Source organism: Rhopalosiphum padi, chromosome 4 (assembly GCF_020882245.1).
Source record: "Rhopalosiphum padi isolate XX-2018 chromosome 4, ASM2088224v1, whole genome shotgun sequence".
In the NCBI taxonomy this organism is placed as follows: domain Eukaryota; kingdom Metazoa; phylum Arthropoda; class Insecta; order Hemiptera; family Aphididae; genus Rhopalosiphum; species Rhopalosiphum padi.
Window position 1 is genome coordinate 16127922 of NC_083600.1, and position 27921 is coordinate 16155842.

A 27921-nucleotide genomic window follows, 5' to 3' on the forward strand; every position below is an offset into this window, starting at 1 on the left:
TTATTAACGTCAAAATATTATATTAGCCACCGCCATATTGTGCATACAGAACGCATAGAAATTATGATGTACGTACAATAGCAGGTACACCACCGAACCAGTCATCGCGATATTGTTGCGGTGGTGGCGGCCAGATACGTCACCACGCGCGTCCCTTATTGCGGCACACACAGTGCACGCCAAAGCCCCTTTTGTCATAGTTTTTTTCACATCAAACCAGTTAGTTGTTAGACATATTATTACTATCGAACAACGTTCCTCCTTTTCGTCTGGCCTGCAACGACACTCGGCCGCATTGAATTATTCATGCGCATGTACAAATAGTACACTGCACACACATACCTATTTATATATAATATTATACTTGTATACGCATGTATATATACGTATTGTATACTTCTTCACTGCGGACTGTTTTTAATTTCCACTGACACGACGGTTGCCGACAGGTCTCCGCCGCGTACCGATAGTACTTATATTACCTACATTCTCAACGAGCTTTATGATATTAAAACTGTAAAATGCCGCGTGTTATCCATATACCGGAGATGCCTAGTACTATGTTTACAACGTGGTCGCCGTGGCTACGCCGAAATGTCTATATAACGAGCGTGAACTATAATATATATATTGCCTATATTGCACGGAACTTTGCATTTTACATAATATATTATAAACTATATACAATTAAACTGTCTATCCGTCAATGTCCAACCCCTCTCTACCCACCCAAGTGCATTTCCTACATATACAATTGCGAATTGTGTTTTTTACGAGATTATGTTTCATCCGCGTACTTTTATGCCTAACTAATATGCGTATAATACTATAATATAGCACGAATAGGTATGCGATATAATACATAATAATACACACTGCGCGTATATACTTTGTTTATCTTTATGCTGTTCATCGTCCAACTATTGTCATACGTAGTGCAGGCGATAGATATATAAGACAGAGCCTTTACGGCGCGTGTATAAGATTTCAGTTAGTGTTTCGAATGCTCAGTAAATATGCCTAAAAATATTAGTATTGTGTATATTATATACATATTGCAGTCTGTAGATCGGGTGGTGCAATATAAAAAAAAAACCATACCTAGGTGAATATATTATATCGACTAAACTAAGTGGTGGAGGGAGGGGAAAATCACCCTTTTCAAAAATCAATTAGAACTACCGAATATTATAATATACCTACTCGTGCGAGTTTTTTTTTCGTTCTTTAGGAATAAAGGAGCCGAGTCGGATCAGAGTGTATATAGCTGCGCCGAACAAGAGCTACTGCGAGCTATATAATATAATATAATATAATAAATATATATATATATATATATATATAGCTGTCACCGAGGCGGCAAGAGGCGTTGACACTTGTTTGATGGAAGACACTATAACCGAAAAGCTGTGACGGTGGCACATTATATTTGAGCGCGGCGACAGAAATACGCGCGCGCGGCGTAAACGAACACAAAAGGAACGGCGTTGTGGTGAAATAGCGGAGGCAATAATTATATATCGGGCACCAAGATGGATCACCGCTACCACCGATGCCGCCGCCGCCACTGACGACAATACTAGGGCGGCGGCGGAGAGTTATCCCCTTTTCATCGCGCCACTGGCAATACCAATTTTCTTTTGACCCTTTTCATTATTGAAACGCGCGAGAGCGTTTTACTCTCCCGCCGAGAATTTTGATTGAATACTTATATCCCACTACTATGCGTACACCGCTACCCGCGGAACGCGACTGCTGTCTCAAGCTCCTCTTGTGCGTGCGGTGTGTCCCACGCCGCCACTCGATCGGATTAAGTTTTTAAATAAAAAAATAATAATAATAGCATACAATTTCCACGGAGGTTTTAAATTAAGTTAATGATTCGTTACGACGACGACAGCAGCGGCGGATCTTTCTCGTTCTCGCTCACTCACCCAACATATACATCGTCCTATCCTCTTTTACGCGATTTTATACGCGTGAATACAATATTATAATATTTTATTGTATACGCATGTACACTCACGATTTTTCGAGCGTACACTAGTGCTCGACGAAGGTTTTGTGGTAGAAATAAAAATAATAATAATAAATAAAAGGAAAATTCACGCGCGCAAATTCAACCAACTTTGAACAAGTGTTGCATAACATTACGTTATTAAAAGAAACAATTTTAAAGAGTAATCGTATTTGTATAATTATTATTAAATATGTAAACATTATGGGATATATCTTTTAACACGCGAGTAGAAATTTTCCTAACACTATATTGGTTTGAAATTTAAAAATAACACGAAATCTATAACTAGTCACTAGATAATGGAAAAAATAAAATATGTAATATATTTTGTTGTTTTTTTAAAATATTTTACAACTTAATAAAAAATCTTAATATTTATTTTAAAATTGAATTTGGTTTAATTTTCACTGGTTTCAAAAAAAAGTTTTTATTGCGAACATACATGGCATATAACTGATTTATAATAAACTCTGATTGAGAACTTTCAATTCGACAAGTTTTTGATTTAATTTACAATTCTTCTCAGTCGGAACGGTAGTCTCACAATTGAGTTATACAGTCGACAAAACAAAATATCAGATTACATTTCGTCCTGTACCCTATTAGATACATCGACCATGTACTAGTATACATATTAAATTGTATGTACGTATAATATGCACTACATGGTATTATTTGCAGTTTTTTGCAAAACTGTGATTATTATAATATTAACATTACGCCCAAATGACATTGAAAAAGTTTTTATGTATGTATATTATATATATTATAAACTAATAAAATACTTTATCCGATTTTATTTGTTGAATACAAGCTACAATTATTATTTTATAATTATCACATATTTTTATATTATATAACTAAGATATCAAACTATCTTAACTCTCTATTTTTACTTTTATTTTATTATTCACTCAAAAGGGTTTGTACGGTTCACATAATTGAACTTTATTCGCTATATTTTAATGCAGCCGTTTATTTATTATACGATGCTGAATAGAAAGCATGTATTATATATATATATATATACATTTATAGAAACTTGGACGTGTATACGTATCTATATGTATACCTATATGTATTATAAACATATAGTGGTATAACAAGCAATAGCACTGCCGGTTTTACGTCATGATTCATTGGTTCGGTTGTAAGGCAATTTACGTACAAGTCGCGTTCTTTACATAAACTTGGCTTGTAACTTTGATAATGTAAAATCATCGTAAAACTATATTGGCCGGCGTAAAATTTTATGGACACTTATATAAAGAGAGAAAGAAAGAAAAAATAATAAATAAAGAAAACCCACACGGGGTAACCACGATTTAGAGCCGATAGATTGTATGGACCATAAACAACGGCAAGAGCCGAACACACAGTACACCACTATACAACTATATCTTTAAAATGTAAAAGGGAAGGAAGAGACAGACGCACGTAAAAAACCAGCGAAAGAGAGAGTAGAAAAAAAATTGAAAAATAGTAGAAATACGGCGGTAGCCTGTTTGCTCGGCCGGCTTGAATTTATCGTCCCACAGGGATTCGGCCCTTGAAAAGAAGAAAACCTTTAAATAACCATATAAATATGATCATTGCCACCATGAGCTGTGTGTATCGGTGGTGTTTTCTATTTTTCTCTTCTTGTTTTTTTACGCTCACCCGAAAGTCCGCGTGCGAGCGTTATAAAACTAATACAAATTTCATGACCGCAATTCCGGACCGTTTCCATCCAATCACTATTGTCGGCTGCTTGTTTTCTGGTAGATATCGATTTTTTCAGATGCTGAACATATCTATTTTCCATCGTACAACGGCAGTGGTACATATAATAATATTATACCTATGCACTGCGTGGACTATATAATATAAAAAACGCTATTACAATTTACAGATATTATTATTTCGTTTCTGGTTAGCAGGCGTACTTAGTATACCTTGCTTTACTACAAAATAAATATAAATTTCGCCACAAAAAGTCGGTCTTTCTGTAAGTTGAAATCAATTAGGAAGCATACTACGGGGGCTTACATTCTTAAAATTATTTCTAAATCCCCTGAAAAAAAGTTGATGAGTATTATTACTCTATAAAATATAATAATATATTGGCTATTTTAAAATAATTTATATTTTAATTAATTTCTAAAGTTTACTAATAAAAATTATATGTACAATTAGAAAATCATAAGATCATTTTATTAAATATATTCAATACAATTTAAAAATATAATATTTTTTTACAAATATGTTAAATTATTAATTGTTTTATGTGTTTTAAAGTTTTATGTTTTAATGCAATTTATTAGGTAAGTAAAGTAGGTCAAATGTATGGTAAAGGTACTAAAATATTAAAGAATTCTACCTTCGCACGGTAACTATTTGGGTTTTTTGCTTATATTTAAATATATGTTAATAAAAGCTTTCCCTAAATGTCGATGTCGACATTTCTACGCAGCACCAGTATAGATTGTAATACATAGTTTTCTAAACTAAAAGTTCTTAAGTATTAATGTAGGGTCCTGTCAGACGTCGTTCCCGGTGCAGTAGTTTTTCCTTACGTAAAAATTTTTACATACACAAACCCTTTTAATTACACAAGAAAGCTGTTTTTGGAGGAAGTAATAGTTTTGTACAAAAACGAGTAAAATCACGACGGCATCTTCATAGTTTTACAATATTGTATGTTTTTGTGTATACAGCAGTGAACAATAATAATAAGGTTAAGAAGAGAAAAAGTTTCGAGGAGACTTCTGTATAATGCTATACAATACACACACTCACACACACACACACACACACACACACACACACACACACACACACACACACACACTGGAAGCGTTAAATGTTTGGAATTCGACGTGCCTCCGAGAAATCCGGGGAACAAAACGAGTTGATCAAGATGAATGGTCGGACCCATCTCGAAGCGACGCAAAAAATATTCATTATGCATTGTGCGCCACCACACACTTATATATAGAAGAGAAAGCAATTTTATTAATAACGATTGAAACGGCGAGGATGTATAATGTATATTATATTATATTATATTACATATTGGTATACCTAAATCTATACTTATACAAACAAATAATACAAACTATATAATATTATATTATGGTTAGCAGTAAACCTAAGTATGCGCATTAAAAATTGATGGCCGCTATTATTGTTGAGCCTGATATATTAACTACATTCATATACAAATCATGTTATTTACGTTTCGACCCACATTAATAGTTAATATATATTATACCAGATGAGGCAAAACAAAAAATGACAATTGACGAGTGAAATTGCTTGTACCTATAGTTTGTAAATATATATTGCAAAGTAATAGATTTTCGAACTATGTTAGATACTACCATACTAAATCTACACAACAAAATTTGAACGCGTCAATAATTTTTGTTATATTTGTACGTGACAGCATCATATTTAGGTGTAGGAAATGAGAACATGCTGCTAGTGAGACTACAGAGTCACCGACCAGTTTCTCGATCAATAGAGTATAAATATGTAATAATAATAGTAGTGGCATTATGATGATATGATTTAAACACCCGAGGCATGGATTTTTTTCTCGCCAAAGTGGTTCACTCTCTAAAATGTTGGGAGCACAGTATACATTAATAATATATATTTATATCAGTACAACTCTCCAGCCGCCTTCACTACGTTGCAGCACCTCACACCTGCGACCTGTGTGCAGTGTGTACAAAAATATTGTAATAGTAGCTCTGCAGTAAGCGCAATATATCGCAATAAACACTGTGTCTACGCGCTGGTGATGAAATAGCACAAAAAGAAATTTTACGCTCAATGTACATTTTGCGACACGGACATAAAAACTAATTTTATATTGTTTCAGTGGTACGTGAACGTGAGATACAGAGAATCGAGGTTTTTCGAGAAAAAAAATTATTATTTGATCCCCTCGGCTGAATTGATTAACAAGCTATTGAACTCGTATTTTTACACGCCGCGGGGACGAACGAATGACAATCGTAATAGATATAATTGGTAACTGAATTCCCGGTTACGCTACCGTATTGTAACGTAAGATGCACCGGCCGCGCCGAGGGAATGATAATTCAAACGTAATTGTCACCCGAAGGGCAAAAGTTTCATCGTCGGGCGACGAGGGGTCTGAAAAAAGGGTCGAATTCGACACACGTTTACTGCACGCTGTAGTCGTACTCCGCCTGAAACTTTTATTCTGCGACGCGTCGGAACCTGCAGTTATTATACGATTTACAGTTGATACAAAAAACCCACGAAAAACAAATTGTATATATATATATATACATTTTTTTTTGTTTAGTGTAACGTAGGTTGCCAGGAAGAACAAGCAAGGAAGAACGAAAAAAAAAAGAAAACCTTTATCGTTTTTGTACTGTAAGAGGCACCTACACCGACCTTTAACGAACATCCGCTTGTCAATTACGATCAGTTAACAACTCGAACGCGCGGAATATACGTATAAAAAATAACGACCCATGAAGAAAAGGGTTCAGACGTGAAAAGCGAACGGCGGATAAATCATTAATCATTTCGTCGTCGTCGCTTTTCTCGGCGTGGATGGTTGCGACGTTTAAAACTCGGCGGCGTGAACTACAATTGCTTGTGCGAAGCCAAATTATATTGACAAGTGACAACGCAAGATGCATACCTCAACGGTAAACTTAGCTACCTATTTATCATATCACGAGCCTGAGATCAGAGATTAAAAACGTCTATCCATGAGTCGAGAGAAAAACAATCCAAAAAATACCTAATACATTGTATCGTAATGATGAAAGTCTGCAGCGAAAGCGAGGTTATTCAATATTAATTTAAACTTAACTATATTTACAGATAGACGAAATGAAGCAAATGGATTTTAAATTATTTTTATATATAATAAGTGTTTTATTGCAACGTTCAAAATACAATTTATGTTATTATTTAAAATACGTATAAAATAAACAAAAGTACAGGCTTGGCAAAAGAACTGAATTATATGTCAATTACTTTTGGTTTAAATAAAATATATATAAATAATATAAATATATTTATATATTGATTCAAGCTCAAAAGACAATACTATTATGTCAGTTCGTCCTTCTCACTATAATTGTAAAATGAATTCGAAATGTATAGTGATGTTGTGCATGGACAACTCAAGTACCTAATAAAATGTACTTAATAATGAATATATTATACTATAATATTTATGAATTATGAGTTACGCAATTAAAATACGTAAATGTTAACTAAAATAAACTTTATATTGATTTTGAAACAATCATGTACACTTATATAATATATATTTATCATAGCTATACATCGCTTTAAAATAATTATAATAACAGTTTAATGTTAAAGGGACCGCATATTGCGTCTTTTTGTCTTGGCAGTAATGTAGATTGACCTCTGCGACAGAAATAACTGTAAGCTATAAAGACGACTAGGGAATATTTGGCATGGACAAAAAGAATATGAATAATTTCATAGTGTACTTTCATTGATATTTTTCTACTTATTTTACACGCTAGTTTATTACCCCGCATCAATGTACATCGTATGTATAAAAAATTACTTAAGAGTTTTAATCTTGGAGTACTTCTATCTTAGATACTATATATAACATTATGACAATGAATAATGACCATTGGACTTAAAACATATCAAATACAGAAGTTTTATGTTTTTTCCACTTCTATATTTTATGTGGATGTAAATTTAATAGGACTTATACTTATATCTATTATAGATTATTAGTACTATACACATATCGGATTATATAGTTTGATGTATCAAAATATTATATTATTAATTATATTATATCATCGGCATAATAATTTAAAATTAATTTAACACACTAACAGTCTTAAATAGTTTTATAATCGGTTATTGCGTTAAAACTTAAAAATATATTATCCAACGACTGCGGCAAAAGCACACGCGCATGTTAAATCGTATCGTAATGATTTCGTGGGTAACGGAATCTGTCAACACGGGATTATGAATAAACGAAAGGGGTGTAGTAGCAGTAAATACCACCATCATCAGTGTATAATTAGCAATATATAGGTATATATGTTTATTATATTCGTTATACCACACTAGTTAGTTTAAGAAACGAGTTTTTATTTACTTTTTTTCACAACTTTGGTTAGGAACCAGCTACTGAGTGGTGAAGAACAAGGGAAATATGGCGTTGTTTTGGGTATAAAAAACCAAAACCATTTTTTTTCCTTAATTTGTTTTCCTCTGGCCATTAAGTACTCACGCGTATACGAAAATAAAACACTACTTCCGCCGTTTAAATTCGAAATCCATGCCAACTGTTGTGCGTTCGGGGTCGAATTCCGCTCGGTATCCTTAACTGGTTTATATAGTGGTGAATATTACTGTGCAAGCGTATACGCACCCATACTAAGGAGACATGTGTTGAAAGGATTGGTGTGGTGTCGTCTATATTTACAGGTGACGCACGGAGAAGGGTTGAGAAGAACGCATGTATAAAACGGAGAGAGAAAAAAACGAGCGATGGAATTAATAGATGTCCTCCGGTTTAAGATTAATACAAGTCCCCCGGGGAAGTCTATATAGGGAGAGGAATATCTCCACTGCTGCTATAAAAACGGCGAACCAAAAATAAACGTCTTACCTGTTCGTTCATGTTATGTCGGACGGTATTGAACAACTCCGACAGTCATAGTCATATTGTACGCTACAATGAATGACGCCCGCATATAATATTATGCGTCTGTAGCGTTGTTATCGATAGTGGGTAACACCTGAAAACATTTTTTTATTGTAAATATTAAAAGAATAATATTGAAAAATCATCAGTATATAATCATCACATAATATATTATACGTTAAATGCACTTATTAATATTGTTTTCCACATAGAATAATCGATTGTTATTTAATAATATATATATAGTATTAAGAATTTTAGACTTTTTATTATTACTACCCATTTTATTAAAAAAAATTAATATGTAATTTTTATTTTATCAGAATATTAATAATAATTTGTATTCCCGCTCTTAAAATATTTTACTCGTAGTACTCGTGCAGTTGAAGCACTTCTCCGTCGGATTAAAATTACAACAAGAACTCAACCCATATTACATAACTTTTAAATTCCGATTATCGTAGGATTGAGATAATAGTTTAAACTGAAAATTATTACTTCTTCAAAAAACAATAAATTATACCTAGGTAAAATTGAAGTGCTTATATAATAATTTTTAATATGTGCCCATAAAGTATGCGTAATTAAAAAAGTTGTACGTTCCATTTAATGAAATTACAGTGCTTAAACAATTTTATATTTTTTATTAATTTAACAATGTTAACATAACTATTGACTTTACATGTTTATACATATATATAAGGGAAACAACTACAAATACGAATTAAAAAACTATTTTAAATAAATCATTCAAACTACTTATATATTATATATATACAACACCTACATGCAATAATGTAATATATTTATAATACGTATATAAAGGTATTTTTAATATAATATTTTCAGTTTAAAACTGCAAATTTATTCAGATAAATAGGTTTTCCGATTATTTAGTTAAATTGAATTTTAATTAATATAATGGTGGATATAAAACTAAATATTATTTTAGTCTTAAAAAAAATCAATATCAAATAACATAATAATTTATATTTTATTAATCATAAACGTTTTTAAATTAAGTACATCACAAGATATTAAGAGAGACATAAGTCGATTAAACCACTGTACAATAACATATTATTATTATTATAATAGCGGACACTGAATTCGAAACGAACAATTGCCTACGCATTAGTGAAATGGTGTAGAAATAGGGTGGCGTGGGTGTTTATAACGCCGAACAACTAATAATTATATCATAATGTAGTTTTATGGACGTCTTGTAATTAAAATAAAATGAAATAAATAATAACTGAAATAACTTCTGAAGTCAAATTACACTGTATGTGGGAAGCGAAGACGCGCATGCATATATTATGTGATATTTTTTTAGTTAAAATATATTCAATAATAATTTATTTTATAACATAATATATACAAATATACCATCTTCAATTAATCAATCATCAATTCAAAAATGCAACAAGAACCAAACAAAAACACTTAATACTTCTACATACATTTAGTAATTATAATACAATATCATAATATAGACGTATTTGGATAATTTAAAAATATAAGAAAAAATAATATTTCATTAACATTTATAAAAAAAGTTCAAAAATTATAACTTGCCATCGAGATGATGTATTAAAAAATTACTTGAGATATAATTTAAAGTGCGAATAGAATTTTGTTTATGTATTGACGTAATAAAAATTCTCCGAAATCAAAAATGTAATTTAAATTTAAATTAAAGATTTATATTATATATGTACATTGCTACATCGGCCCGGACAAGTGAATATTTTTATAGTTAACAAGTCCATTTTAAAAAATTAAACTTTACGTCAAAACACACGAAATGGCTTATTATTAAAAATATTTCAACTGATTTCGATTTTATAGGTATACGCTACCAATTCGATCTCGTTAATCCTGAATAAATATAATATTATAATCCCAGCTTAGTAAAAAATACCCATTCCAATGTACATATATTATACGGTGCAGCGGCATATAGGTTACCGAACGACGTAATACGACGCATCGTGTAGGTTAAGATAATAATAACATGAATATATTATTGTAACATATGTGGAAGTTTTATTAAAATTCAACAATTTCGACGTTAAAATGTGTTTGATTAAAACGTAAGTGAGAAAAAAAACGTGTCATCCGTCTAGAACAATCGCATACATTATATCGGATCCCGTATACCAGTTTTATTATAAAGGGAGCTGGATATGTGATAATATCAAACGCAGATAATATAATAATATGAAAGTGTCCTACGCTGGACGAGTTGCTTGTCTATAAGTATAGGTAATAGGTACCTACTTATAATATTACTTGCTCCTCAACCGTGATGCGCGACGACGGGGGAGGTGTAAATCACGATTTGACGATAAAAATCGACGAACGATTAATAATCGATTTTTTCCAATATAAAATGACTACTGAAAAAAAACCAACAACCACAACACAGTGTATCCTTGCGATTCGTATACGAACTCGTAGACAAATAATTGATACTCATGTAATATTGTATAATTATTATGATGTATATAACATTGTATCACACGCATTAAGAATTTAATAGTTGAAAAATAAAATAAGTCCACGCGCACATAACATAATAATGATAATAACATGACAATAATAATAATAATAATAATAAATATAATATGTAACACCCATTTCATATAGGTACAATAATATGCGTGTATTAAAATATTAAAGTGGATGTTGCCACGAAAAGAACAACTCGTTAAATTTATTGCGTTTCGCGTGTAATGGATATTTCCTTGTTATAACAAGGAACGCATAATAATATAATATTGCAGAAGAATATTGTATTATAGTGGTCGTTGTATGAGATGATCTACTCGTTAGTCGAACGGGGCTCATTAAAAGTAAGAAAAAAAACAATATATAATAATCGGCTTTCCGTGTATATTACGTATACATTATTATTTATTATTATTAATATGTTGCACCGCACGCGTGTAGTATAAATATGATATATCTACAATATTATGTTATTTTCGATAAAAAATATACACACACCCGCAATCTTAACGCCAATAATTATGACGTTGAACATTATTTTATAGAATACTAAACTATCCTTATTTTATTGTATCGTAAATTATATATATTTATAAACCATAGTTATATCACGATATTATATAGATGTATAAAGCATTATGATAAAAGGCGTATACTACGTTATAATACAAATACTATTACTAACAATAATAAGCAATAATACGTTCGTATAAATAAATAAGTAACTGCGATGCCCACACGCGTCCTCCTGATTGCTGCGACGAATGTTACAGCGACGGATGCTGCAACCCAAGACGGCGGCGATTAATGGCTCAATCCACACGCATTGTAAATCAATTAACTCGTGTTCGACGTTTATATATTCTATAAGAGTAGTTTTTGTACATATTTTGCTCGCGATTATTATTCCTTCGATCAAGAATTCCACACACACACACACACACACATATATATATATATCACCGTACGGTTACTGTGTGTGTACCTATTTTATGTACATATTGTATATACCTAATACAAATAATATACGTTGTGTGCATTCACTTCATTTCTGCAGTTCATTATTATTATTATTATTATTATTACACTATTATTATATCAATGCAGCAGATGTTTCTCGTCCCGCGATACAAATAACAACGACCGCCGTCTACGGCTGAGTAGACAGAAAAAAAATGGTTTTAATATTATATCGGTATAATATATACAGGGTAACTAACTATATATAAATGTTATATCGCCGTCGCCGTACCGTGTTATTAAAAATGCATCACAACCGCAGAATATAATATATTATATACACACACACATAATATATAAATATTCCTGTGTATAATATACACACGACAGCGTATTATATCGTTTCAAAGTTGTACGGACGTATATTTTGCTTGATTTTCCTAACTACATGCACGCAACGATAGTATGTAATGTATTATACTATTTGGCTGCTATATGATTACGCTGACCCGAGGACAACGACGTGTATGGTACCTATTACGCGATATAAAGTATAAACACAACGAAAACGGTGGCGTTTTGTGTAGAAAGAATAATAGACTTTGACGTATGGACCTAATGTCACCAATCGACGGCTAGCGGCAGATAATGACGACCACGCACGAGAACTCCAAATCAACTAGCGAGTCTCTCGTAATCATGACGAGAAGAGTAATTATTTCCATCCTATTTAAAGGTAAGCATTCACTCGTTACATATTTACACCGTTTCTAATATAAAGTAATAACTAATAATAATTATTCGCTTTATCAGTAGAACACTGTAGAAAACAACAGCGTTATCCGGTGAGAGTATAATATTAATATTATTAAAATAATTTAATATATTATACTATACTATTTCGTACAGCATACAATGACTATAGGGGAGAAAACAAATTGAAAACTTTGAAAAGAGTTAAATATATTATTTTTACATATTATAGAGCAGCGCGTATTAAGTAAACAGGGAAGGCGCATGCAGCTAGTATAAGTCGTCCATTATAAAATAATGACTTCATTTCCACCACCACCGCGGTCACAATTAAAAAACTAAAATACAAAACCACAAAACAATATGTCATTATGAAGTATATATATATATAGCATAATAGTGCAGTCTGTTTTAAACGACTTTTTTTCTGCTCTCAACGTTGCAGCAGCCAACAACAGCAGCCGCAGTAGCGACTTTTTTAAGTGGCCGACAACAATTTTTTTTATTATTATTTTCCGTGGGGGGTGCAACTCGAAAAATAAACTGAGCTTTAACAAAACAAAACTCAAGTGGCTTTTGTCCGACGGCGATGATGGCCCGGAGGAAGAGCTTTCCCATCGACCGAGCGATGCGGCGGTTTTTCATTATTATTACATGTAATAATTTTTATTTTTTTCTACTTATTCTACTTTTCTCCGTCAATAGATTTTCACCGTGCATTTTTTAACCGTTCCTGTCTTGCATTGTTCGCAAATTCCGTGTACAGGCGTGCTTCTATATACACGTGTATACATTATATTACGTATTATACACCTTATTATACGTCATACACAGTATATAGCACACAATAATAATGAAGAAACCCTTTTTCACCACCCCTCCGCCAACGCGTAACCACCAGTGCCACAATGTGACGTGTGTGTTTGCACGTGATGTGTATTGCACTATCTTCTCCACCGTCATGCATTTATAATAATCATCGTCACAGTACATAATAATGATGATAAAACCGGTGTTGTGCGTGAAAACGATGAGTGGAAGAGAAAAGAAAAGAGCGGAGAAAACTGAGAAATCTATAGTAGTACTGCAACCACTCGCGCTTATACCAATATATCTACACCTCTCGTCTGTCTTGTTGTAGGACGTTTATTATATATATACATATATACATAAAGATAGAGAGAAAAAAATACATATTATCGTATATACTATGTTATAGAAGGATGGAATAATAAATAAAGGAAAAACGCACACTCACGCGCATCGCTTTTTCCCCTGCGTTATTATTTTGTACTTTTTTTTCAATTATTTTTACCTCGACGACCGCTGACAATACCCCCAACCCGCTGACGTGTCGGGTACTCGGGTGCAATCCGTCTATTTTTCCCATATATCCGCATTCAAATCCCCATACCTCGACACATTATGACACTCACGTAGATATATACCACTTGCTGGTAGGACCCGATTTCTTATCAATTATTATTATATTCATAATATTATAATATGAATAATAGTAAATGCTTCAAAACAAGTTTAGTAAAAATTTGCACGCGTGATACGATAACCATTTTCTATAACTAAAAAATGTCTTATTTTTTTTCTTAAGAATATTTTGGCGAATATCGTTGTAAATTTTTCATCGAAACATATACTAGTAATCGTAAAGTTTTATGACTTGTAATTATTTTTCCCATAAATAATTGCTGAGAGATAAATTAATTTTGCTCTAATGTTATTATGATATTGATTTTTTTTTTTACTGAAAATCTATAGTACACAGTTCATGCAATACCCCACATGGACAGTGATTGCGCTCGCTTTATGTTTAGGCCCAGCTACACAAAAGCGAACTTTTTCGTCCGATTATATGGTTGTACGTGTATAATAATAATAATAATAATAATAATAATAAGAGACGAAAATATCCGAAACGAACAAAGAGCGAGGGAGTATATTATAAAGATCAGAGAATGGCCGGATATTATAATCGATGACAAATAAACACGACGATGTAAAGGTTGCCCACTCGCAAACGTATTACACGTGGTCTGAAATTATGTGGTGCGTCCAAATGAAAACTAGTTTGGTTTAGACACATTTCGAAACGTAGGCGTGTCGGTACTATTATATATATATATATATATATATATTTACTTTGATAACAAAAAAAAAGTCAATGTATGGTTAATAATACGTTTCAAAGAGCGTATGGGACTGATGGCGACGACGACGACGACTACCATAGCGGTGGAAGCACACCGTCGTGCATATTATATTCGGCAGCAATATATAGCATAATGATATAATAAAAAAAATATGTATATACCCTTCTATATTATTATTATTATGCATGTACGGTGGTGGCCTGATTGTTGATGATTGTCGTCGTCCCTCGACGTTTGACGCACGCTGCTGCTGTTTCTGTTGCTACTACGATTACTACTACTACTACTACTACTACTATATAGTACTACTGTAACACTGCTGCTTTAAACATTTCCGGCTTTGTGTTATTATTACTAATTTTTTTTATTATTATTATTACTTGATGCAAAAATACGAGCAAAATTACGTCTCCCTCGTAGAATGGAAATCTTATTTATTTACATGTCACGTTCAGACTTTTGAAAGTCAAAGACGAAAGTGAACATTATTAATATCGTAAGTATTTATGAAAAAAAAAATGCATTGATTTTGCTAACGGTCGCGGATTGTTTTTGCTCTTTCGCTGCATGACGCAATTAAGATTTTTTCTCATTTTTCTTATGTTGCTCTCTCTCTTTCTTTAAAACACAATTTTTTTTTATTTCACTTCTTCTTTTTCCATACATAATATATATTTGTCCTGATTAACTTTCATTCGATACACAGACACACACAAAAATACTCCACCCCTGCTCAAAACTGACTTGAGTTTAAAATGCAATTCAATTTTCCATCTTGTGACTGGCACAATTTTTAATCATTGATGTCGATATCAAGAAAAATATTTAAAAATAAAAAACTTGTACGACTACCGTACAGACGCCACTATCGCCGTTAAGAGGATGCCAGCGTAGTATTAGTTATCTCTCTCTAATCCAAGCGCAACATCGACAATTTTATGTTCACAAAAATGACTATAACCATATTAATTTCTCAAATTATAGTGAAATAACCTATTATAGAATTTAAAGCTAAGAAAATTATCGAGGGCATCTCATAAGCGTTTTATTATATTTTTATATTAAAGCGAGTTATAAGTTTTTTAAGATGTATAAACAATTTACAATTTTAAAATACTCATAACTCGCTTTAAAATAAAAATATAATAAAATGCTTATAAGATGCTCTCGATAATTTTCTTAGCTTTAAATTCTATAATAGGTAATTTCACTCTAATTTGAGAAATTAATATAGTTATGGTCATTTTTGTGAATGTAAAATTTGCTATGTTGCGCGTGGGTTAGAGAGAGATAACTAATACTACGCTGACATCCTCTTAACTAAATAATAATCATCGTAAATAAACAATCAAGTCTTCCTATAATAAACGACTATATGATTTGATTAATTCGTCAAAAGTCTTAAAAACTAAGGTTGTCATTTTAATCGTGGAAATATTTCAAAAATTCGGGCATCGTTCATAATCGCACACTTTTAAAAAAAGTCTTCGTTCAAAACCACACACCTTTTATACCTTAATCCCGCATATTTTACACAAATCAAACCATTCAATACCGCACACATTGATATTATATCAATAACGTAGGTATACTCGTACATTTATTTAAAATAATAGAAATAATATTAAGTTTAGTATCACATACCAGTAAATCATATTAAATCAATATGACAAAATTATAAAAATAAAATTTTCGGGATAATAAAGAAAAACCAGTTGTATTCTAATAATAAAAAAAATTATGATGATAAAAATTCACAATCTGGATTATGGTTAAAACTTTTTTTGGTTTTCCTTTTTTTATCATCACATTTGATTCCTGAGGCGTTTGTTGAGATAATGGCTACTTGTCCATATGAATAACAATTTTATGATTTTGCTGATTTTGATATTTAATTTTTAACTGTCAATCAAATGTGTGCGGTTTTGAACTATCGACCTTTCAAATTTCCTTTTTTTAACAATAGAATAAATTCGTAACGTATTGAACGGTGTAAATTGTGTGGTTATGACGACCGCCGAAAAATTCAGTATTTTAAACACATAATATACATTATATAAGTGTAAAATGTTTATGCGATGAAAATGAAACAGCTAGTGTATAACAAATGACAACACACAAAGGGAAAAACTGCAATATATTGAAATTAATTATCTTGTCGTGGCCGCAAACGTCTTAAATATAGTTGAGTCAAGCAATATTCATTATGTTTTAAAATAGTTTTTTTAATAAAAAAAAAAATGCGGCACATATACTCAAGTCATATTTGTCTGGTAACGTTTTCTGTTGGCTAGCGATTAAACACGGTCTCGTATTTATAACTATAATATTTATCACTGAAGCATAGTACAATTAATCCAAATTTTAAAAACAATTATTTTAGTTTTAATGATGAGAAATTTATTCATTTTTCAAATGAAAATGAGGACAACTACAAACTATTAAAAAAAAAAAACATGTAGCTACCCGTTTACGTATGTACCTACACTGTATAGTATATTAAAAATGAAAAAGAAATAGGTAGAGCCGTATAGAGGTATTAATAAGTATCGGTCATTGTTGTTCTACAATGTCTTCTACAATGTCGATTTTTAAAAACTTTGCGTCATACTAATACAATATATCTGATGTTTTTTATATTATGGGTGACGTATGCCGGTTATGGTAATAGTCATTTTTAGCGCACCGCCAGGATCATCGCGCTCTCACTTTACGGATTTCCCTCGGGGGAGAAGAAACCGTAAAACATCGGGAATTTCGTTTTCTAAATCGTTTTGATTTGGGTTTTTTTGTTTTTGAATGATTGGTACCACCACCATCGATCGCTTCGGTCGTTCACCTCGTTGGTTTATCCATACACACACACACACACACACACACGTGCACCTATAATATAATACGCATGTATGATGTATATATATATATATATATTATATTATACATTACGTATAAATACAACTGCATACACACTCGCGGTCGTAGCTAGAAAGATACCGACATACCGGTTTAACGTTTAAAGCGGTCGCCGACAATGGGTCGGACGCGCAGGAAAACGGGGCTAAAACACGTGCCGCGCGACGGGCACGTATATCAGAAAAACGCGACAATATTGTATTCCGCAGCCGGGAAGATTACGCGCTTTTTTTTTCTGTACTCACATTATTTATTTATTATTTCTTTTCTACAATCGCTGTATCGCGAGCCGATCATCACACGTCGACCGCGACTACTGCTAGTATTATATTATACGTGTCGAGGGCACGCGTTTGTTACCTACAGTATAATATGCACCACCACCGAACGTAACCTACGTACTATATTGGCTTATATTACTGTCGTTACCGTACTGATATTATTCTATAAAATCTGGTTTACAGCTATACACATCGTCTGTCGTATTATATTCCTTCTGCAGTCGCATTTTTTTTGGCTGTTGTGTCAATACTATCATTCATTAACCATAATTTACCACGAAATTTCAAAAACGAAACTGAGCTGAGCATTTGGACTGTACGAGACATGACGTAACTGTGAATACTACTATAGCCGCACGTATGATTTGGCACGATATTTTTTCTGAAACGTTAATTGAATGAAAAATGTCACATATTATATGTATTTTACCGTTGTACATACAGGAAATATATAGCTTGATATTGTAACAATAACATATTTGAAAATTAAATATATACCTATTAAATGAGCATTGAATAAAAATAAGAAACGATTTATACAACTCATTACAAAATAACGACATAAATCTGACCACGATATAGCTTTATCTAGGACGTTCCCATCGTTGCATTAATAACAATAATATATGTACGATAGTACGATACATATACATGAGTTTGGTAGTATAATTACCGTCCGAGGTATACCCGTGCGCCGTCAAATTACTGGTCTCGGTCAACTGCGGCAGCAACACGTTTTAAGAATTTGACACAGTAAACACACCGGACGAAACGCGTTCCAGTTCGGGAATAAAATACATGAGTATATAAATATTAAATGTGTATAAGAATCAAGTTGTTGTTGTTCGGCGAGATCAATTATGTATACAGCAGTATTGTCGATCGATGGGTTTGGTTTGATGCATCAAGATATTTACATAAATAATCATTTGTCGATTTCGTTGATAAAAAAAAAAAAAAAAAAAAAAACTGGAGAAGAGGAAAACCGTGAGAAAAGTTCTGATTTCATTAATTATAGATCAAACCACAATTTTTATCACACGGTAAGTATAATATTACCAACTAATAAACGGCGTAATGTATAGAAACGTGCCGTAAGAACACTGTCCTGCGCGGAACACACCGCATAAGATCTCTCGAGTCTAACGAATTATTTAGACACCCGAGAAGCCAATGTAGTACCGCCAATTCCAATATACGTATACACTTCACAAACCATCACAGATTTAGGACGCCACGACCACAGTGGCAGCATCGGTGCGTAGAATAAAAATATTATACACGCCATAGGTGTAACTCGCAATAAGTGTGCTCTGTGGCGATGGCGGTGAGCGATTTCAGACATATGTATAACAGCTAACCAGAAATATACAGCGGGAGCATAGACGATAGCCGGCGCGGAAGCCCACGCGCGTCCGATGCGGTCGGTCGATATCATACTGTGGCTGCTGCTGTTGCCGAGCGCACTGGTGCGGTGGTAGTGTAGCTCGAGGACGTATTTAGCGTACATAAACGCCGCCTATTATACATAATATTCTCGGATTACGATCTTAATGTAGTCTATATAATGGTGGCGCGCGAGTTGCCCAAGAGCGGTGGCGGCGGCAACAATAGAAAATCCGCAGGTCGGACACCTCCGCGGGTTATTTGTTCCCAGCGTATATATTATGTATGTAGGTACATTGTCTGTACGGGTTAGGCATATTACTATGTAATATAGATAGAACTGGTAAAGGCGAAATAGGCGTGTGCGGTGGTTGTATTTATTTATTTCTATTCGATTGTGTTGCCATGTTCTCGCGTAGCCGCTGCAGTAAAATATAAGTAGTAGTCCTCTTCTTCTTCCATGCGGTTTGCGTTTATATACCTATTATATTATTATATATTGTAATTTTGAGATTTTCTTAAGAGAGGGTGGGTGGGTGTAGACACTGTTTTTGTATCTTTGCTCAGTCGCCTGTCCGTTTCTTTTCGAGATGAAAATTTCAAGGTCAGATTCGACTTTGCCACCGTGGCATATATTAGGTACCTAGATATAGGTACGTACGTTATAACACGCTATAACAACAGCAATATAATCGGACAACGGATGGTTATCACGGAACGCCCCCCGTTGTATTTATTAATATTATAGTGGCAATCGTTTTTTTAAAAATATTTTTTATTTTTCCGAAGAAACGTGAAATTGTAATATTAGACAGAAGACGCCGCGAGTTCATTTAAGAAATCTTACAGCCGACCACCGTGGTGTAATCGAAATAATGCAAAACAACCACGACTACGTGTCCTTGTAAACTTTTTGCAATTGATGCTGAGCAAATAAAATGCTGTAATCATCTTAAAAAACAACACCATTAATATTAAGTCGAATAATATATTATATTAATTATACGGACTGGTCACACGGGTAGGTAGATACAATTCCGACAATAATTGGTCACTGTCCGTCCTCTTTCCACTGGCAGAAAGCTTTGCGGAATAATAGTCGATTTACAAACACCTGTTTTTATCATTTAAACCATCGGCGAGCGACATTTAATATATGTATTTATATATTATGTATATATTTTTGGTGCTTTTTTACAATAATAATATTGTATAATGCAGTGCCGACGACGGCAGTGGGCTGTGATGAATTGCAGTGATTATTTAGGATTTTTTTTCTATGTATTATACATGTGATAATTTGTAAAAAATACTGTCAGACGCGCGAGTTTTGAATACAATCACTTCAGGAAACACGACCTTTGAAGTAGTCAAATACAGTTCAAATCGAACTTTCCGTGCACACATTACACACGTACTCGTGTTGTTGTATAATATACACCACGTGTCCGTAATGAAAACAACTACAAAAATAATAATAATATAAATATAAATAATATACGTATTATACATTGTATATAAATATTCTGTTCAAAAAACATGTATCGTGCGTTCGAAGACAATGCGATAACTTACACACACAAACAAAACGTAGCGGGGAGCAATACACCACCGTAGCTGCACCGGTATAGCAAACGGTATACTGTACGGAGAATCTCTGGAGGCGATAGTTGTTAGTTGTTGTTTTTTTTACTGTCGATAACGATCTGAAAATCACCGATACACAATTTGTAGATCATTAGCCGGATACGCTAAACACACTGCCTAACACGCACGCGCATCACGTATATACCTATATGTATAATAATATGTACATATCTACAATAAAATAATATGTTTCTTTAAATTATTTTAAAAGTGTGTATACAATGTATACAGTATCTCAGTGTTATCTTTTTTTCGGTCGCTGTTGTAACATCGTATCTACATAACAGCGCTTAAGACCTCATTACTATGAGGTGTTCTATTATAAATTTATATGTAATTAAAAATATATATAACCTCGAGCTCATTATGTACACATAAACGAGTAAAACAATATAAAAATCAATACGCCCTGCACAAATAACCGGCAGCTCGTCATTAATATTTGTCGGGCGTATATACTATATAGTATATACACGTACAACGATAATATATATACATACACACACACACACTTAAATATATATATATAATACCTATAATATAATAGTATTGTGATTTGAAAAAAAAATCGACGTATTTATTACAAAATAATTAATCATTCTCTGTAAGACAGAAATGAAAAAAAACTACTACTAGTAGTAGTAATAATAATAATAATAATAACACACAGGTATATGTGGTATATACATCATATGGTATCATAACATTTGACATTCACGAATTCGGTAGTTGTATAAATCGTTTAAGCACCAACCGAGATGATGCACACAAAAACCAAGAGGTAGATAATCATTATATTTTCTACATCATTTTATCCCCTGCGCGTCGTCGTGTACAGATGGGTGTACACATTGTTCGTCTTCGTGCGGTTAGACACTATTGTTGCTCGACGTGTGTGTATAGATATTATATTGTTAAGTAAAAACAAAAAAATAATGATAAAATCAAAACACGCGATAGCAACTGTCTCGCGAGACCTCCATATTATATGTAAACTTGTATTTTTTTTTATATCCCGCGCCGTTTATTACGAATTCCACCACGTATTATATTATTATAGTTATTAGTATTGTTATTATTACCAGCTAAAAAATCAGTAAATCATATAGGTAACAAATGTCTAGGAATGTCGAGTTTATTCATAGTAAAAATATTTAATCGTATTGTTTTAATTGAACAGACTGTTTATATTGCGTATGATATTATTATATTATATGTTGTACGCCATAAGAGTTTTGAGATGAAGATAACGAACGAAAGCGTATAATATATTATACGTATAACTGTAGATGACGAAAACGCGTAGAGTTCCGGTCTGCCATGTATCATAATTTTATTATGATGTACTATGCGCGTGGTGTGTAGTAAGTACACGATATATATATATAACTATATAATATATAAGCGAATATGCTGCAGGTAGTAGAAGGTTAAAAACAATCGAAAGGGAGAAAAAAAATTATAACGAAAGCCGAAGAGCCTGGAGCATTCACAAAGTATATATACTGACAGTGCTACTACTATTCTACCGGTAAGAAGCCACGTCTTAATGGCACGTCATAATCATTTATGGCTTACAAAGGTAAATTATATCGTATATATATAATATATATATGTGTGTGTATAATTTAACGGTATTTCGGTAGTACGATTTTATTAACAATACGAAAAAAACAATAATATACTCATAATTACCGAAACAATGGTGCTCCATAATTATGAAGCATCAATTGATACGATTATTGGAACCACTGCACTGATAAAATTAAATAGAATCTTGTTTATTTAGATAATATGCACATTAGTGTCAGCAAACATTGTAATCGAAAATTAATAACAACTTAGAGTGTAACTCTTATACGATCACAATTGCAAATTTAATATAGTCGTATTACGACGCTAATATAGCATTATATTGCGCTACATTAAGAAAAGAAAAAGTTCGTATGGTGTTTTTTGTGCTGTCATATAGGTGAAACAATATGGTACAAATTCTTTGTTTCTAAATTATTTCCTATAATCCTATACAACATTAGTGCATTTCCAAAACTATTTTTTTTCCATATTTAAGGTATTAAGCATTATATTATTTGCTTATTTTTAAAGGTATTTTGGACAATTTATTGATGTCAATATTATTTGATTAACTTCCCAAGTTTTTGAATGTTGATTTTAATTTCCGAAGATAATTAATTATTTTTAGACTGTAATCTCCAATTCACTATATTATAACTCAACTATATTAAGCACAAAAAAAAAACGTTCATGTTATAATTACAGTCTGAAAAATGGGTTTTAAAACGCCATCGCCATTAAAACCTCTACAGCTAGACTCACGTACGTGTTATACTCTACAGTTTAATGTCTAGAGATAAATTCAAATTATAAGCTTTTGTTATTTAATGATTTTGCCAAAAATAGCTAAATTAAAAACGTTATAGTTGGGTTTAAATTTATATAAAGGTACATCACTAAGTTTTTCCTTAGCACAATCAATAATATTTTTTTAAATTAAAAAAAAAATTATTGTCGTAGAGATATTTTTGTTTCCGTTACCGTTGGCAACTTAAAAAAACTAAAATACGAAATCCACGAGAAAGTCAGCATCACGAAAGGGCTGTAGTGAATAAGCTAGCCAGATATATATATCGTCTGTACCGATGGTAATAAGAAGAATACCTACAATGGTTACAACTATATAGTTGTCGCTACCGTCATCAACACGTTGCTCTAACAAGTCTAACACAATAATAATTATTTCAATTACGAAATACACGGAAACCTATGTTTTCGGTTTTGGTAACCACTACCATACCTATATTATATCGTGGCGACGACCCACGTTTCAATGCATATGCCTGTAGAATAGAACAAACGAAGTATATAAGTAGCCCACGTATGAACACAAATTGCATTTATAATAATATATAATATTACCACGCGTGTGTGTTTTTTCGTTCACAACAATTGCATATTATAATATTATTATTATAGTCGTGTGTCCTGCGAAATCTCGTTAGTACCCGCGGCCAACTCTAGTACTGGTATTATAAGTATACATAATGATAATAATAATGTGTAAAAGAGGCGGAGAAGAAAATACAGCAATTGAGAAAGATGGACAGATGAGGATTTCGCTCGGAACTCGTTCGTTGCAATGACTCTTGGATGTTAGTGTGTGTAATAATAATAATAATGATAATACTCGCATTAAAAGCACGTTTATAGCGTCATATAGATGTATACATACGGTATGCGCGGAAACATTGCCGAAAAGAAAAGAAGAGAGCAAAAACAAAAAAAAAATAAGATAAAATAATACACACCACTCGAGAAGGCGATATTGACCATCCCACTCACGATGCGGTCTATCCGGTTCTTTAAATATCTTCTAATATTATTATACCCATACACGCGGCATAACGCAACACGCTCGGTGGCAAACGTTTTAGAATATTTTTTGACCAATTATGCATGATTCCATTATTCTCCACACTATGTATATCTTAATATATAAATACAATTCTAATAAAATTCTTTAATATTTTATACGGAAATCTTATTGTTAGGTAAGAGCTCTAAAGAGCAAAATTAATATTGATATATATTGTATTGATAGTATTGATTCCAATAATAAATATTGCCTGTTTATAGGATTTCAATTATTATGTACATTAGGAATTGTAGACGTTATTCGACCATTGGACTAGTAAACTTTTGTCTGAAATATTATTATAATTTATAGCTAGTTGATTATGTCATGTTGCATGTCACCTCAGTTCAAATCCTAGATTACAGATATCATTCTGATTTAACTCCTGAATAATGTGACGATCCCTTCAGAAGATTAAAAAAGCCGGTATTGTTGAGATCAATACATTTTTTAATTAATACTCTCCCCCTATCAATTTTATTATTATAAAATAAACCAGTAGCAATGATAAATAGTAGTGATATAGCCGTGTATGGCTTCTTTTTAAAATAAATATGTTTTTGAACTGAGTACAATTTTTTTCTGACCTATTTTCATTACAGTACTTAGTTTATCCTTATATCAACGGACACATGTATGTATAATAATTAATAACAATACCATAACAATGTCGTTGATAATTTTTTTATTTTATCATAAAGGATCTGAAAAAACATATCTATGATTCATTGTTTTTCCATACAATGGAAAAAAATATCGAGTAACATGCTACTGTTTCATCTATATATTTTTTTCATGTAATTCATATACGTCATTTAAATTGCTTCGGAGTATAATAATATTATGCTTATTGTAAACAAAATTTAAGACTGTGTACTTATGAAAAAATGTTTAGCGTGGAAATAAAATATGATCAAAAACACTGTCCATACACCTACCTCATTACGCAGTTGTATGACCAAACCTCACACAATCTCGCACTTTCTTTTGGCATTAACATTCAAAAAATTGCTCTTTTTAGCAATAAAAATGATTTACACACACACAAACCCATTATCCATTTACTGAACGTAAAATACAAGTTTATTATGTTTATAGTTTATTGCACATGATACAATATATATAATAATATAGTAGTGTAAAATTTATGAAAATGAAATATTTTATATAATAGGTATATATCGATTCCCTTGTTATTTTATTTCCATAGCCGATGTTTTAGATTGAAATCTCCACTATCCAAAACATGTAGATTGATTTAAAACATATACATATATAATATTGCATGATATAATTTATGCACAATAAACCCGTTTTGATGTAAAGTAGAAATTTGTTTGTAAATAAAAAGATTAATTGTCAAAAAAAAAACGCTTTTGGATCGTATCGAAGTATATTTTCTATATACATTCAGAAATTTGTATTCTACAACCAACGTATACCTAACCTATTATATTATATTTTATATTCTGTGGCTCAATGATAACTTATAACTAGAGCACGGATTTCTATGCAATTGCATAATTTTTTTCCTTTTAAAATTTTTGGATTTTTATCAGTTATCTCCACAAATCATCAAAATTAGAAGCTAATGGTGAAAATTTTTTTTTGCATATTTTGGAAAAATTCAAAATTTATTGCATATTGAAGCGAAAATTTAAAAAAATGTATAAAATAATATTTTGTCAAGTAGAAAAATTAAAACCAAATTTCATAGTCACTAAATAATAATTTATACATATATTTCGTTATAAGATAAATAATCGATTACAACGTAAAAATTAATTCAGTGTTATTAGGCGAAAATATATTTTATATAGTTATAACATTTTAAGCCGAGTTACTAATTCATTTGAGGGGAAATATATTTATCCTAGATAATGAAAAAAAAAACTTAACAGTATAATTTTATACATATCCATTATTGTAATAAATTCATTTTTCAACAAACTTCACCGAAATGTTCAACGAAGACGTCTTAATCACGCAATCCAGTTGTTGACGAGTCCAAGGGGCAACAATTTACATAACTCTATCGATTTGGTTTTCGGGCCCCAATCAGCGTACATACATAATTATTATTTTACATTGCTTGTACGGGCATATAAATGGACGAAACCGGGGAACTATTATATGTATGTATAGTCTCGGGCGAAAGGTTCGTTTTAATTACGAAATAATCAATATATGGCCAATGATCGATCGTGTCTCATGCGTGCGTTCTCCAATATAAACGTTGAAAAATTATTAGCCGATAGCGATAGTTAAAAATAATGAGTAAATTTTTTCAAAATTATATTACAGGATTTATTATATTATAGTAATTTATTATTGTTGTAAAAAAATACAGTACTTTTTGTGTGTGTTTAAACACATATATTTTACTAGAAGAACTTGTTAAAAAGTTTAACTCCAAGTTTTAGGAAATTGTGACATTGGAAAAACGTAGCTAGTTTTGAAATATTAGGCGCAAAGGATAATGATATTGTGTGCAATGTGTAATGTGTATACATGGCTAAAATATCAAAATAAATAATCAAATATAAAGTCGTGGTAATTGCCATTCGTCACGTTCTTCTCCTGTGGTCTTTAATAGTAATTTTGAAAACTATCCAAAATGTATTTTTTTTTACCTTAAACAATTCAGATAACGTATTAATCGGTTAATTACACTATCGTCAGTTTATTTAACAAATTAAATATAAGAGTTAACACATTATATATCCGTTTGACGCATTTCTTGTCATAATATTATATATTTTAATGTATTATATGGCATTATAATGTAAGGTCTTTACGCTTCGTGTAATATCTTAAATGAATTTTCATTACAAAAACATTTTTTAACGTTTAATACATTTAATTTTTGGTATAGTATGTCCCATTATCCAGGTATACGAGCATATTATATTTTCATTTTAACCAAAATATAACCTCAACTGCCAATATAATATTTGTATAGTAAGTGGAATAATATCTATACTTTTATGTACATTAAAAAAACTACACGTTCTTGAGTCATTTTAATTACGTAAATTATATATTTAAATATTTTGTGAGTATCTGTTACCAGTACTTCAGTTTATTCGTTGTACGATAGAATCGAAAATAAGATTCTGTTTTTTTACGAGCATATATTAAGTACACATTATATTCTG

General features: G+C 31.8%; 1 protein-coding gene across 1 annotated transcript in view; it reads right to left on the reverse strand.

The window, feature by feature from the left end:
- LOC132931019 (myb-like protein AA) overlaps positions 1-27921 on the reverse strand; it is a 162398-nt gene that overhangs the window by 95623 nt on the left and 38854 nt on the right. Inside the window, exon 2 of the mRNA XM_060997199.1 lies at positions 8673-8802. The gene's annotated coding sequence lies outside the window, so the exon portion shown is untranslated. The remainder of the gene's footprint in view (positions 1-8672; positions 8803-27921) is intronic.